The following is a 15,815-nucleotide window of genomic DNA, read 5'->3' on the forward strand; positions in this document are numbered from 1 at the left end:
TCCTTCCCCAGCCCCCTCCCTCCTGCCGCGCGTGCTAACGGATCGGCAGGATGCCTCTGCTAGGTGTCGATAGAGGAGTCAGACCAAAAGTATTGTCTGAGGACATCACGAATAACGCAGCCAGAATGATTCAAAAAGAAATCAATGGTCCTAAAAATAGCAAAGAGACGTTCCCAGAATAATGTCTTAATGGGAAAAAGGGGGTTGAATGATGTGTTGTATTGTAAAATGTCAAACGTTTCAAAAATGTCTATATAGAAAGATGAGTGATCAGCTTATAACAGGGTGACATCCAGGCTGAGAGGCCCCTGGACTCCAGCCCAGGCAGGGCCCACTGGGAGAAAGCCCGCCTTTCTTCTGTTAGCTGCAACTTCTTCCTAGTAGCTTAGGGAAAGAAGTGTGGGAAAGGTGGCCATCTTCTAATAGTGAAAATCACCCAGGACATTAAGGAGCATGCAAGCATGATAAGGGTTATTTGTGTGTACACACATCCAACTGCTCTAGTGTTGATTGCTGGGTTCATTTTGTTGTATTACACTGTGTTATATTGAGTTGTGTGAATTCCGTTGGATTTCACTCAACTGTGCTGAATTTGTGGTTGTCCTCCGGGGGGAGAGAGGTGTAAAGCAGGTAGATATTCCCAATTTCAACCAATGGGGGTGAATCTTCAAACAAGAATCTTAGGGCTAGGTGTGGTGGCTCATGCCTGTAATTCCACACTCTGGGAGGCCAAGGTGGGAGGATCACTTGAGATCAGGAGTTCTAGACCAGCTTGAGCAACATAGCAAGACCCCATGTGTACAAAAAATTTCAAAATTAGCCAAGCAAAAAAAAAGAAAGAAAGAAGGAAAAAAAAAAGAAAGTTCTTTCTCATAAACTAAAGCTTAAAGTTTTTTTTTTTATGTAAGGTTGCTCACTATGATCAGATAAGGATCCTGAAATTCAAAGAAGAATCTTTCAAGGGCTCTTCTGAAATCTCTCTGGCCTTACTGTCTTGAGTAATGACTCAGAACCTTAGAGAAAGTGCTGATGGTGATTCCCAGCGAGGGTGTTCGGAGGATGCTCTTAGATGCTGCTCCACCATCACCACCTCCGTGGTGAGTCTCTCTTGATCCACTGCAGGGTCTGGGTTCAATTTTATCAAGGAAAGTGACAGTTGGATTACTGATTGTTAACACAAAAGATTTTTCCAACTCTGACTCCTGAAGATAATATTCTTGTTCCCAAATTTACTAAAATAAATGGACCTTACCTGGCATTAGTAACCTAATGACAAAATAGGGTTGGAATTTTTATTGGCAAGATGCAGGGTATGTGGATACCCATGTGAAGAGGTTTGCGAAGGCACAATGTGGACGGCTTCCACCATATCAATTAGGAAGCTTTCTGCTAGTAACAGAAGATCTAGCAGTGGCTTAATGATAAGGATGTGTATTGTTTATTTAAAAGAAGTCCAGAAGTTGGCAGTCCACGGGTTGGTTTAGCAACACAGTACTGTCACCAAAGACCAGACTTTTTGCATTCTTTATTCCATTGCCTTGAATTTCTTGGCTTTTGTCCTCAAGCTTATTGTCTCATGGTTACAAGATGGCTGCCACTACTCCTTAACACAAGAACATTCAAGGAAAGGAGGAAAAAGGACAAAAAAGGTTTTCTACTTGTGTAAAAGGTTTTCTCCTTGTGCTGCTCTTTCATTATGGAGGAAAATGTTCCCTAGGAGCCCAAGCAGATTTCCCTCCACCTCCCACAGAGATGTAGGAGAGCCTAAGGTCTTAGGCTCTGGCTCATATCCAGGCTCTTCTCCTTACTACTGTGTGAACTTGAGAAAGTTTTCTGTGCCTCAATTTCAGTGCCCATAAAATTATCATAATAATAGTGCCTATCTCATGAGGTATTATGAGAATTCAAGGATCAATATGTGTGAAAGTCTTAGAACAGTGCCTAGTATGTAGCAAGTATACCACACATATTGGCTATTACATTCAGTAACATTTTCATCATCCTCGTGATCATTTTTTTGGCCAAATCTGGGTAATATGCACAAGAGTGTCTCTCCAATCAGAGGCTATAAAGATAGATTTATCAATAAGGGTTCAAACCTTTCAACCAAATATCACAGGTGAAGAACACCTTAAGTCTTCTTATACTTTGATTTCTAATACCTTAGTCCAAGAATTTGATGCTTAGATAATGTTCTTAGGTAGCAGCTCACTGGGAACCAAGCTGGAAGAAAAGAGAGGAAAGAGAAGCCTCTGGAAGGTCGGGATCCGAGACAGGTGAGCTTGGACTCCATGTATTCACACTTGGCCAGATTTACGGTTTTGTCCAGAGTGAAGGATGTATTCAAAGGATACACTGTCACCTGCCTAACATGAGTGTCCTTCATAGAGTCACAAGGACAGTACAATTCTAACCTTGACATTGACCCAGAAGATCACAGAAGGCCAGCAAGGCCCAAAGACAGGATTCCCTAGATCCTCATTAGCATAAATCTTATTGTGCCAACCAAGATGGATTCCTTCAAAGCAAATGCCATTAATTTCTCCTTCTTCTGCCATCCCCATAGCATCTTTAATAGTACTGGGCACAGAGATAGTAGGTTTTCAATATTTACCTGTTGTTCAATGTGCATATTCCTCCACATGACAGCAGGTGTCCTGGATTTCTAAGGCAGGGACCTGGTGCATTAGAGGCAGCCAAATAATCATGCCAACCAAGTTGGTGCTCATCTTGATCCCTTGGGGAGTCGAGGGGAGAGATGGCTAAGAAATATCAATATGCCAGACACTGTTCCAAGTCATCTGCTGACATTATTTTTTTATTCCTCACAACAGTCCTATAAGCTAGGTAGCATGAACCTCATTTGCAGATAAGGAAACCGAGGCTTAGGAAACTAGTTATTTCATAGCTATTAACTTAATAGAATAGCTAATATTTAACCTCAGTCTACCTCACTCCAAAACAGACCTTGTCTATGCTGTTTCCTGCAGGTAATCCCGGGTGGGAAGGGAAGGAATCTCGAGTCCAATGTTGGAGTGCTGCATGGAAGTAGAAACCCGTGTTCCTGTGTCCTGATGCCACGTGTGTTTCCGGAATATGGTGGCCTAGCCAGGAGACGTGATGTCTGGGCTCAACTTAAGCCTCCCAGAACCAGCCTCCCCCATGAGCAGTGGATGGGCAGTCCCGTGCCAGTTCCCATGCATAGGTCTCCACTTGTCCAGTCGTTCATGTTTGGCTCAATGTGTGGTTAAGATGCAGCTTGGCTCCCAGGCCTGCAAGGGATTAAAGCTGGCCATTGTCCCTCCAAGTGGAGTGTACTGAGTTGCATTTCCAGCACAATTCTACCCTGCCCCAGTGGGTAGCAGACAAACAAATTGGGTGAAATGGAGTCTATCTGTAGCACAATGAGTTCAGAGAACAGCAGGCCTAGGCCTGCCTGATTATTGGTGTAGACGCAATTCGATCAGAGAAATTCAGGATCTTTGAGTGGTAAAAGCTACTGTTTCTCTTCCCTGGAGTAAATAAGGGATATATTGCCTTCATTGCTTCTGCAGCCATCTTGTGGCCATGAGGGAAGCCAGCCTGTGAACCATGCCAACACACAAAGAAATCTAGAGAAAGAGGGTTGAAGCCCTAATCAGACAACACCTAAGGTCCACACTTTTTGGGCTTTATATGAGACAATAAATCCAAGTCATTTGTAAGTTAGTTTTATTGGCTTATTTTTCCATTTGCAACCAAAAAGCATCCTAGCTGATATACCCTTACCATCCTATGCACTCACCTCTGGGTTTCATCTGAAGGACGAATCATTTCTGGTGGGCAGTCCCTGAGGAAGAAACATAGCTATGCTATGGGAGAATGGGGAGATGGGCCCTAATTGGAAATGTGAATGAGAAAGCTATGTTGGTTGTTTTAATGCCTTGCACTTTCTTTGTTTATTCCTCCCTTGTTCCCTTTTCGAAATTACTGAAGTCTTTAGGGCACTTAGGACGGCATAGAGCAAGAAGCTAGACGGTGAATTGCACTCAGCATCCATTCCTGTTTCTTTCTTCCCTAACGGGGGAAGCTGGAAAACCAAAAACTATAGGTTTGTTTGCAGTTGTGGTTCTGGGTATCAGTTACTCTCTGCCCATTATGTGCACTCTCGTGAGTTACAGAAGAAGTGGAAAGAGAGGCATCTTCCTTGCTTTGGCCGTTGCTCCTGGCAAACACAGTCCATTCCTGGGAGTGGGAGGCGGCTCCCTGGTCCCCAGACCACACCTGCGTGATGTGTTCCTGCACCTCTCAAATGGTGGCGGAGGCAGCAGCCCCCTGGTGGGTCGGTTCTGTGGTGGCAGGAGTGCTTCTGCCCTTCCATGCTGTCCTCAGCAGGAACGATGCGTTCGCCTTAGTGTCCTCTATCCGACGGAGCCGAGCGACAGGAGGAATAAGACATTTTATCTATTTGAAGCAGGGCATGTAACACAAGGTGCTTATGGAGCTCTCAGAAGGGCTTCAGGAACCAACCGGCTCTAGCCTGGACTCCAGGATCAACCCCAGGAGCGTTCCTCGGAGCCTACCTGGAATTCAGCGGACAGAATTAGCCTTGCGAGGTCAGCTGGCAGATTCTCCTGCCTGGACTGAATCCAGGGGAGCTTTGTTCACTAAAAACCACATCCTCTTACAGAAAAGAATGACATTATTCTACGCACTTTTCCCTTCGTGTGGCACTTCACTGGCATGTCCTCAGTCAGCCATCACATCCTGTAACTCCGACAGAAGTAAGACACAAGCTTGCTATTATCATCCCGTTTTAGCAATTAAGACACCCATGTTCATAGAATATGATTCAAGGGACCCAACACTATCTTGCCAGGGTTCCAAAGTGCCCCATCTTTCAGTGTCTGCAATTTCACTGTTACAGACTCCTGTCTCTGGTTGAAGCACTCATCTTCCAAATCAGTTTTCTAGAATCAAACCACACACTGAGTTCCTAATTGGCCCCTGCAAATGAGTTTATGCTCTTGTTCCTTATAAAAGGATGTGTCACAGAAGCACTTGCCTATAGCTGGGGTGGGGTAAGTTTGAGAAGGCACCTGCCAAGGGAAGGCACCTGCCAAGCAATGCCAGGGGGATATTTCTGGGACATTGTAACTCTTCTAAGGGCCAATCCTGCTGTCCCTCATCTCTCTTCTTTAGCATGGGAGAACGTCACAGATTAACTGAGGGTGGGGTGGATTTGAGACTGTGAACTGGCACAGGAGCCTGGCCCCTTCCTTTGCCAGGAAGTGCAGCAGGACCTGGCTCTAGAAAACCCTGTGGACTCCAGGCCCTGCCAGGGACCCTGGAGCTAGAGCAGAAAAATGATCAGATGCAGTTATGAGGTGACAGCTAGGGAGGATGGACTTGTCAGCAGTTTGTTCCAAGACTTCCCCATGCTCAGGCAAGGGTCCCAAAGGGGGCAGCCTTGCCCATCTCCAGCAGGCCTTGCCCGTGTGGGTGACAAAGAGAACTCAGCAGGGCCAGTCCAGCGCCAACTGGGAGACGCTGACCCAGGAAGATGTAACTGCAGAACACATCGCCTGGGTGAAGCCCGCTGAGACGCCCCCCTTTATGAATGTTTTCCTAAGGAGGCACCTGGCTGGTGGGGTGGGGTGCTCACAAAGGAATTTGATAGGAAGATGTGACACCTCATCTTAAATTCCTTCGCTGCATTTCTGAAGTTGACGGGAGTGCAGGGAAGTGAGGCTGATAAAGTCCCCCGTCCCCTCCAAGCGGACTAATCAGACGTGAAGTCTTGGCGAGAGATAACAGGTTATAGGAGAGCCAAAATGACACCACATCAACTCCGTTTCAGATCCTGTATGCTACAGTGCCTATCACCGCTCCAGGTGGCTGGCATCCTCCACACACAGAGGTATTTTCAGTCCAGGACGTCTGTCCCCCCTTTACCCTGTAGCTGTCACTCAGGGGTATACTGGGAACATGTTTGTCACTATGTGTAAAGCCACCGGGTTAAGGGGCGGTCACTCTAGAAGTGAAGCCTGCTTTGTGCTGCCTTGCTCCCCTGCCCCAGCATCTGGAACAGAAGGACCTTGCCCCGCGCTTGGGGACAGAGGCCAGGGGTGTGCCTTCCTGAGCCCACACCCAGATCCGAGGACAGGGCTTTCGTCTGCAGGGTGGTTCACATCAATAACGAATTTCAAATAATTTATCCACTTCAGGAGTAAGCAGTTGGCATGCCATCCTCGCCACTGGTTGTGGAGATAATTGATTTCGTATAGTTTAAAGATGGGGAAAAAGAAACACATGACAACTGGAGCAGGTTTGGAGGCAATTGCGAACGCCATATATCAGTTTAATTATAGCTCCATCTTTAGCTGACATGGGTTCTTTCCTCTTCGAATTAAAATATCCAAGCAATTTGAAATGTAACAGTGATGAATTTTTCATGTTCTGCTCTCTACCTTGCATCCTGGCTCAGGGCACTGTTACGAGCACACTTCGAGCTTTTTTTCAATAGATAGTTAACGTGACATGCAAGAATCGTCTGCGTGACACAGATAACTCAGGGGAACAGCACAAAGTAAATGAGATGCATTAGTGTCTGGATGGGAACTGAAGATAGAAGTTCTCAGAACTTCTTGTTTAATTTATAGAAGCGGATTTCCCTCCTGTGCTTAAGATTTCAAAATAGTAATCATATTCTGAAGAGGAGATGTTCCCACTCCAGGTACTAATATCAATATGTAAAAGAAAATCATTAACTAGATGTACCTCTCAGCAGCACCTATTATATGTCAACAAGCTAACCGAGGTGATAAAACAAACTGTTAGTGGAAATTTAATTGCTAGCCATTGAGATTTGGGCAAGGGCTGGGGATTCTGGATTCATTACTCTGGCACCAAGGCTGCTGGAAGCAGCCATCCGCCCGGAACGAACATTTTTAATAGGTGTTTTCCTTCCCTCTAAAAAAATCAGAGCACCGAAGGCCAGTCGGAAACTTTTCAAATTTGGTTTCTCAGGGATGGCAAGGCCAGTGTGGAAATGGAGGCTTGAAAAACAAAAAAAAAAAAGAAAAGAAACTGTTTCCAACCACAAGTCTGGTCAACTTCAGGGATGACTGGGGGCCTTCAAGGTCATTTTGTAAGTGATTTCTGCACATTTAATTATGTCAGATGCCTGGCCAATGGCCACTTTTCAAGCTGGCATGATTTATTATTTAAAACATGCTGTAGGCTCGGCTCGCTTGGTGCGGCTGCAGCCGGGAGGCGATTGGATCATGTCTGCCCCATTTGAGGAGTGCAGTGGGGTGGTTCTGTGCGGGACCCCGTGGGGCCAGTGGTACCAGACCCTGGAGGAGGTGTTCATTGAAGTTCAGGTGCCACCAGGCACTCGCGCCCAGGATATCCAGTGTGGCCTGCAGAGCAGGCATGTGGCGCTGGCGGTGGGTGGCCGTGAGATCCTCAAGGTAGCGGCAGGGCAAACTCTTTGATTCTACAATAGCTGATGAGGGAACATGGACTTTGGAGGATAGAAAAATGGTTCGTATTGTTCTTACAAAGACAAAGAGAGATGCAGCAAATTGTTGGACTTCTCTTCTAGAATCTGAATATGCAGCTGATCCTTGGGTCCAAGACCAAATGCAGAGAAAGCTTACATTAGAGAGATTCCAGAAAGAAAATCCTGGTTTTGACTTCAGTGGAGCAGAAATCTCAGGAAACTACACTAAAGGTGGACCAGATTTCTCAAATCTTGAGAAATAACCACTGGGGGTTTTTTTTGTTGTTTTTTTTTGCTGCATTCTGTGGATCCTAGCAGATATTGCCAACTTAATCAAAGGAACAGATTTATGTGGTGGAAGAAAAATGTGGATGCCTACAGTTAACAAATTGCAAAATATATTTTAAAATGGTTCTAAAAATTGCATTCAGGTATGATTTACATAGGAAACATGTCCTGTTGGAATTATTCTATGGATGTATGGGAACTTTTTTGGACTTGTTTTTGCTCAGCATGAAGTTTTATATGCTGCATTTTACTAATTTCATATTTAACCATATTTTTAATATAAAAAACATTAGGGTAGATCATGTGAAATGAAAGGGTGCCTTCAGGTAATATTAAGTTTTTCTTAAGTGTGATGTTCAATAAAATTTTCTAAATAGAAAAAAAAAAAAAACATACTGTAAAACAGCCCCCCTCCCCTCTCCCCCCCCCCCCCCCCGTGAAACCAGTTAAGCCTGTTTCCCTTCTCCAGGGGCCCCATCTGTGCCAGCCTGGCCACCCTCAGCCCCCACCTTGCCCACCCCCAATGAACCCCTTCTCTGTAGTAACTTCGTGCTCTCTTTCCACCACACGCACCATCTCCATCCTCCCCTGGGAAATGGGTGCAGGCACAGAGTCTGCCCAATAAAAGGTGTCCAAGAAAAGACTGTGCATGTGATGGATGCCCGTGGGATTCAGCCTTGCTCCAAGGTCCAGATAAAAATAGCATCAAACCACACCAGTTCCACCAAGTCTAAACCCTCTTACAAGATATCTGCAAATTCTTCAGGGGCTTGTCATCTCAAAGCCACTTCAGCCTCAGGGGACTTGCCAGAATCCCACACTATTTCAACCCTGGAATTAAACTCAGCCACCTTTCCAGTTTTCCAAAGAAAAGGGTTATTCATATCAAGTGTTTTCTGAATGGGTGGACTTTCATGAAATTAGGGGGTCATGAAATAGTGCATTATAGTCTGGAGGGATCACAGACCCCATCCCTCCACTAGCTCGTCTTTTCACACCCTTCCCTCCTTCTCTTCCCTCTCCTGAGATGCCTGGGGAGCTCTGACCTCCCCTCCTTCCGTGATGCAGAAGAACTGAGCTAACCTGGGTTGGGGTGGGGGATAATAAGGAGATTCAATTTGGCTGGGCCTGAGGCGTTTCTTGGGGCATGGGACGTCCCTTGCTAAACTGGGACAACACATTGGATGATGGGTCACCTGAGAGGTGATTGTCCCAGCACAGATAGTGCAAGCTATCCAGAAATGACCTTGACCTCTCCTTGCTAAAGTCATGTCGTCCTCCCCTGCTCACCTGGAACAGCCCCTTAGAGATCATTGCTCTCAATCTTAGCTGTACCTTAGAATCATCTGCGGAGATTAAAACATCTCAGTGCCCAGGCCTCATCCGGGAACAATTCAATCAGGCTCTGTGTGCACAGGCCTAGGCAGTAGCACTTCATACAGTTCCCCGGATGATTCCAGTGTGCAGCTGAGCTTGAGGACCAATGCACAGGAGAAGAGATTTCAAGAAGCTCTTACGGTTGGGCTCCTTTTGGCTGTGTCTATTGAGCAGCCTGAACTATTTTAGAAGCCACAAAAGGAGTCTGGGTTTTGGTAAAATGAATGATGTCCAAATGTGTTGTGTTCCTAAATCTATTGACTACATTTTTTTTCCAGCCTCATTAAAACAGCTAAACTGGTTTTATGGCTCCTTTTCTCCCTCCTTAAAGAAAAAGGCTTAGGCTTCCAACTTTCTTGGCAGGTGGTTAGAAATGATCAACATCTTAGGCAATCAAAATGCAAATGACATGAAACCCTAAGGCCCTGCCACAAGGGACCTTTTGTCAGGGGCGGTAGGTGATGGCTCCCCTGAAAATAACTATTGAGCTACCTGGATGTCTATGACAAATCCAGGGAGTCCCTTCCTGCATAGAACTTCTGAGTTCTGGGTCTGTAAGTTCTCTTTAGGAAATCCCACTTAGATCCTAAGATTTGGGATCCCTGCTCTGACTTTGTAAACAGAGAGAAACATCTACTTTTTCATCTGTCTCTGAAAACTTGATTGATGCTTCTGCTGCTGCTGTTGATATAGGTTCCCAGAGACATTTCCGAGCAAATTTGGTGAGTCTGGGTAGAAACGGCAAGTCTCTTAAATTCTCTGTGCCTCAATTTATTCACCTGATATATTAGGATGCTAATCATGAACCTGCCCACGTGGAAGAGGGATGTGGGGAGAAGGGCTGTGATGGGGATGAAGCTGTGTCTTTCATATATGAATTCTACAAACATTTACTGCACCCTTAGTTTGCAGGCAAACATGAGTAAGAAATGGTCCCTGCCTTCAGGGGGCTTACAGTTTAATAGATGTCTAGCAAAAGCTATAAAAGGACTCTGCACCGTGGAGTGTGCCTGTTAAGTGATATTAAGAGATAGTGGTGTCATCGAAAGAAGGTCTTAGGAAGCTGATGTTGTCATGTGTCAACTAGATCAATCCAGGTGAATAGATTATAGTGGCATACCCTTTAGTTGTCTTGGTAGCATCATTTAAAATAAAAAATATTTACTATTCACTACTTGTCTAAAGAATCTGCAACCCCTTGTTGGTGTGGTTGGCTAGCATATCTCTACTACTTCACAACTCTTCACTGAAGTTGAAAGTGTCTAGAACAGTGACTGACACCATGGTGCCCATTTCACAGATGAGCAGTCTGAGGCCAGGAGTAAAGAAAAGGTAGGGAAGGGAACTCCAGAAGAAAGCTGTCACTTTCAAGGCCAGCATCTCTATGCTTCACAAGAGAACATCCTCTTCCTCCACTTCCTTGTCAATCCACAGAGACCAAAAAGATCCCTAGCACTATGAATTTGCTAGCATTTTGCGTCTATGCCTTGGTCTTCCTTTAATATTCTGCCTCTTCTTGACATTCAAGTAATTTCTTGATATTCAGGTCTCAGCCCAGATATCACCTGCTCAGAGTGCTCTTTCTAGGCACAGTTAGGCTCTCTGGTTCCTCTCTATGAAATCATTCTGTTCTGTTATCTCTATAGCACATCCTGTGTCCAAAGTTATCTTATTTATTTGTGTATTGTCTTCTTCTTCTATGAAAATGGAACCTCCATGAGAATAGAACTTGGTCTCATTACTGCTGTATCCACTAAGCCTTCAACAGTGACTGGTACATAGTACATGCTCAACAAAAATGTGTTACATTAATTAATATATTTGTACTGTCTAAACTACCGATGCCAGGAAGGCCAGCATCAAGAGAATGGAAATGTGTGCCCCAGCTCTTACAGCAAGGCAAGCCAGCTGCTGGCACTGTGCCTCAGCTTTCTTGCCTGTAAAATCGGACAGCTACACCCACGAGAGGATCTGAGAAAAGAGGTGCTGAGGACCAAATGAGAAAATGGTGGTGAAAGTACTTTGACAAGCGAAAATGGGAGTTAAGTGAGAGATGTTATTATCTTCTGCCATCTGCTTTACTTTAATCTTTTTTCCTCGTAAGCGGACCTATTGATTGTAGCTTGCTGGAGGAAGCTCTCACTGTCTAATTACTGCCCAGCTCAGCCTGTCACTGTGTCCTCTGCAGTCAGCATGTCCTGACACTGACCCCTGATGCCACAGCCCTTTACAGAGCAGCCAGCCCTGGCACTCTGTGCCCAGTGCAGAAGGGGCAGGTCTTCTTGGCCATGGGAGGGCTGCTCTCCTCTCCGGGAGCTGACGCGCAGCTAGGCAGGCAGCCCAGCTGGGGAGACGCAGGGACACAGGTGCTGCAGCCGCCAAAGGCAGCAGGGAACGCGATTCCTCCCTGGAGCCAGGGACCTGCCTCCAGACAGGGAAGTGTCCCACCATGATACACAGTTTTGAGCATTCTCAGTCCATGGCTTCTAAGAGAATAATCCCTGCAAATTTTTTCTGGCCTGGAAAATTATTAGCATGGGGGAAAAGGATTGATAATAAATAATTTCTAATAATAATTCCTTCCCCTCAAATTGTAGAAAGTTTCAAGATTTCCAGGGCATTTTCATCTGCATTACCTCACTCGACCCTCACAACACTCCTGTGACGAGTATTCCTTTTTTTATAGAAATGGGATACATGGTCTTTAGAACTGGGGAGTGTGACTTTCCCAAGTTCAAATGCCAAAGTGAAAGAGAGGGGAAAGAGAGCACAGGTTTCTAACTCAGTCTAGATTTACAGCCTTGCAGCCCACAGGGCTGGCTGTGGATGGAAAACAGTCCTTGAGGGAAATTCTCAAAAGGTGTCAGGACTTTGAAAGCACTCTTAAAGGAACATATACTTTTTTTGGCCAGCGAAGGAAAGGAGGATGTGCTAGAAAATACATGTTATGATTTGTTTTATGTCCATCATTTAGAAGAAAGAAAAGGAAAGAAACTGCACAGGATGTTTTCTAAAATTTTTAAACAAATCATAATTTTGTCTTGGATTCAGTACCTCAGGAAATGATCGAATCAGGTAACCCCCGGGCTGGGGAAGCACCACATAGAAGGTGCTTGGCAAGTGGTTGTTACATGAATAGATAAATACTAACTTGGATTATAAATAGCCTGTGCTAGCTTTCTTCACTCATCTTAATGAAAAAGAAAATATTTTAAATCAGATGCACATTCACAAAATGCTTTAATGTTGGTACACTGCTTTGTTTTTTAGTTTAAAAGATCTTTCTTGTGCAGTATCTCAATTGATCCTCAAATGACCCTTGGAAATAGACAATTATATAGGTGAAAAGACTGAGGTTGTTTGCCAGAGGGTCAGAAAGATAGTAGACAAGATAACATTTTTTTAATGTACTAATGAAGTGGAAAAAAACTAAGGAAGATTCAGAATGCAAAAACTAGTTAAACTACTGAAAATCCAGATAAATAAATACAGTGCTAAAGTTGGCTTTGGGTTTGAAGGCATTTGCCAACTCAGGTAAACTTTGGTTTTAGTTTTCATAAATTCACAAGGCCAGAGGAAAAGGAGAAAAAGCCTAGTGCTTACCCAAGGTGGAAAATATAGTAGAGATCCCCTATGCATAAAGCTGGCACCCAAAATTACTGCACCATCAGTGTAAAGATGAATGAGAAATAAGCCAGACTCTACTCTCACCACAGGGACTACAAGGAAGATTGCATATATGCAAATTTGACCTTAAATAGAGGAGGAGAATTATTCTGAGAATTTGTAACCATAAACTAGCCCTACTATGGTTTTGCACCTCAGATTCACACTCTGTGGGTGTTCTGAGAGGGCCTCAAATTAGGAATTTGAGAAAGTGAATCTGAGTTAATAGTGGCTCCAGGCACCTAGGGAATAACATGCTATCTCTCTGAAGGAACTTTAATCCAAGCCTCAAAGAATTCCTATAGATAAAATTTCAAAGATATAAACTCACAGTCAAAAATCATAAAGCATTCAAGGAAGCAAAGCACCATGAGCAAGAGCCTGCAGACAGTAGAATTGGATCCACAATAATATCAGATATTGAAATTATTAGATAATATAAAATATGTCTAAAATACACTTAAAGAAATAAAGAAAAGGATTAAAAGTATGACTAAGAAGTAAGAGGCTATAGAAATGCCTGAGCATATTAGAAAAGGATTCAAACAGAACATTCACTAATAAAAAAAATAATCATTAAAATTAAAAACTCAATAGATGGCTTCAACAGAAGATTAGACATAATTGAAAGGAGAATAAACTAGAATATAGATCTGAAAAAAATATTCAAAATGAAGCTCAGAAAGACAAAGGAAAGGAAAATGTAAAAGAAATGTTAAGAAACATGAAAGATAGAGTGAACATGTACCCCCCACCCCCTCATCCCTCTTTGGCTGGTCAAGTGAAGCAGTGAGACTGGAGAAGGAACAAAGGAATCTATAACTGGCTGTAATCAGTTAGTTGCAAACATCACTGCACTTGGACCAGCAGAGTGAACATGTCTTTCATGCATCTCAAGAAAACTACAGAGGAGAAGAGAAGAAGAACAGGACAGGGACAATTTTTGAAAAATAAGAATTTTCCACAGATTCTGAAAGTCCCTCAAATCCCAAGAAGGGTAAATAAAAGAGAAAATTAGATGGTAGAGCAGGCCCCATAGCTAATATGACTTACAGAGATATTTGGTTTCTGACTTTTGTCCTACATCACAAGTTTAAGATCCAGCTGGGAGTGATTAATACGAATTGTGTTCATCCACAGGAATACCACGTTATACTGTATTGAATTTTGTAGTCATACTATATAATGTACAACACCAAGACTGTACATAAGATTGGGCTTAGAACGGGGAAATGTTCTTCTAGAAAGTCTGATGTGGCCCTCGTGCACTTAGAAAGTGACATCTACAACAAGGTGCTCCTGTGTGAAATTTGGTTTTCAGAAGCCTATACCTCTGTCTTTCTCTGGTGTGTATGCTCAGCATGCTGACTTTCATCTGTGTTGTTCAGATAAACAAACCACAACTGAATTAGCCAGGTGGTGTCCATGTCTGGTTTTTCTATCAATCTGAACTTACTACTGATGTTTATCAATGTAGAGACCGTTCACACACTCATACATGTCACATGGCAATTGCAGAACACAAAAGACAAAGAGAAATCTCAAAATGAGCCAGAGAGAAAAACATTATTTTCAAAGGAATCATAATTAGAATAGCAACTGACATCCCAGTACCAACAATAGAAGCCAGAAGATATCTTCAGAAAAATATCTTCCATGTGCCCAAAGAAAATACTTAGCTAGCTGAAAGTCTATACTTGGAAAAAAATACATTTCAATGCATTTTCAGGCAAATTGATTTTTCTACCAACAGATTCTCACAAAGGAAAATTAGAAAATTCTAAAAGATAAAATTCTACATTTCAGAATTTGTGGGACAAAGCTAAGGCAGTTCTTAGAAGGAAAATTTTAACCTTAACTGACCATATTAGAAATGAGAAAATAAAGACTAACAACTAATGAGCTAAGCATCTGACTTAAGAAGTCCAAGCCAGGAGTTTAACCCCAGCCTGACTCCTTGCCACATGTGAGATAACTATGTCAGAGTGAGTGGCATCTACAAGCACTCAGAGGGATTGAAATGTAAGTGGCAATGAAATTATTGAAGACCACACAGTAAGAAATGATACTGTGTTGTCATGTTCCCTGCGGTTTTGGTTCTGGGAGCTGGAATGGCAAGAACCTGGAGCTGGAAAATAGGCGAAGAAGCAGAACCAACTTGCTCTTTCCCTCAGAGCCCTTAGATTCTGCCTGTGTCCTGGCCACTTTGGACCCAGGTGTTTCACTCTACTGGAGTCATGAAAGCCCATGAGAATGGAGGCAGAATGATCCAGAAGAGCACTTATTAAATGCAGGACACAAAAATAAATGAACCACAATCCCTCAAGGGTTAGATTTCCTTTTGGAGGTAAGGGTTGCACAGTAAGGAAACAAAATCTCTCTCTCTCCACTACACACCAGAAAACGTATGTATCTGGTTCTCTCTAAATAAGTGTGCAACCTTGCTGTCTGCCTTTGGATGGGGGAACCATCCTGACATCATCCACAAAGTCTGGCAGCCAGGGTTGACGGGGACGCACTATATGCCTAACACCCATCTCCTGGGCACATAAGTATCACACTTGACACTGATTGGTTATGTGATCTTGAAACAAATTGCAACATCTCCCTGGGACTTCTAGTCTCCATCTGGCTGATGTTGTGACTATCACCGAGCTGGAAATGTGGGAAGATGTTATGAAATACAAGATGTTGATTGCCACCAAAGCCTAGCCTCTTTGGGAAGCCTGCTAGAAAGCCTCAATTCTCTGCTGGTATCCCGTGAATATTCCTTCCTGTGAGGGCCAATGGTCTGATCCAGTGATTTGAAAAAGTGATTTTTCTTGAGACCTGAAATAATTTGCATCTCCGAGTCTCTGTGCTTTGTTTGTTTGTTATAGTTTTGTTGAGTGTTTGCTTTTTTTTCTTCCATAAAATAGTGCTTGGATTACAGTAATGATTCTTAAACTTGACTTCATCTAGAATCACCTGGGAGACATTAAATGCACTGTTGCCTGGG

At 43.6% G+C, this 15,815-nt stretch overlaps 1 pseudogene; it reads left to right on the forward strand.

Moving 5' to 3' along the window:
- The first annotated feature begins 7,247 nt into the window (after positions 1 to 7,247).
- On the forward strand, positions 7,248 to 8,165 carry LOC105867033 (nudC domain-containing protein 2 pseudogene; annotated as a pseudogene).
- The last annotated feature ends 7,650 nt before the right edge of the window (positions 8,166 to 15,815 follow it).

Source organism: Microcebus murinus, chromosome 3 (assembly GCF_040939455.1).
Source record: "Microcebus murinus isolate Inina chromosome 3, M.murinus_Inina_mat1.0, whole genome shotgun sequence".
Taxonomy (NCBI): Eukaryota; Metazoa; Chordata; class Mammalia; order Primates; family Cheirogaleidae; genus Microcebus; species Microcebus murinus.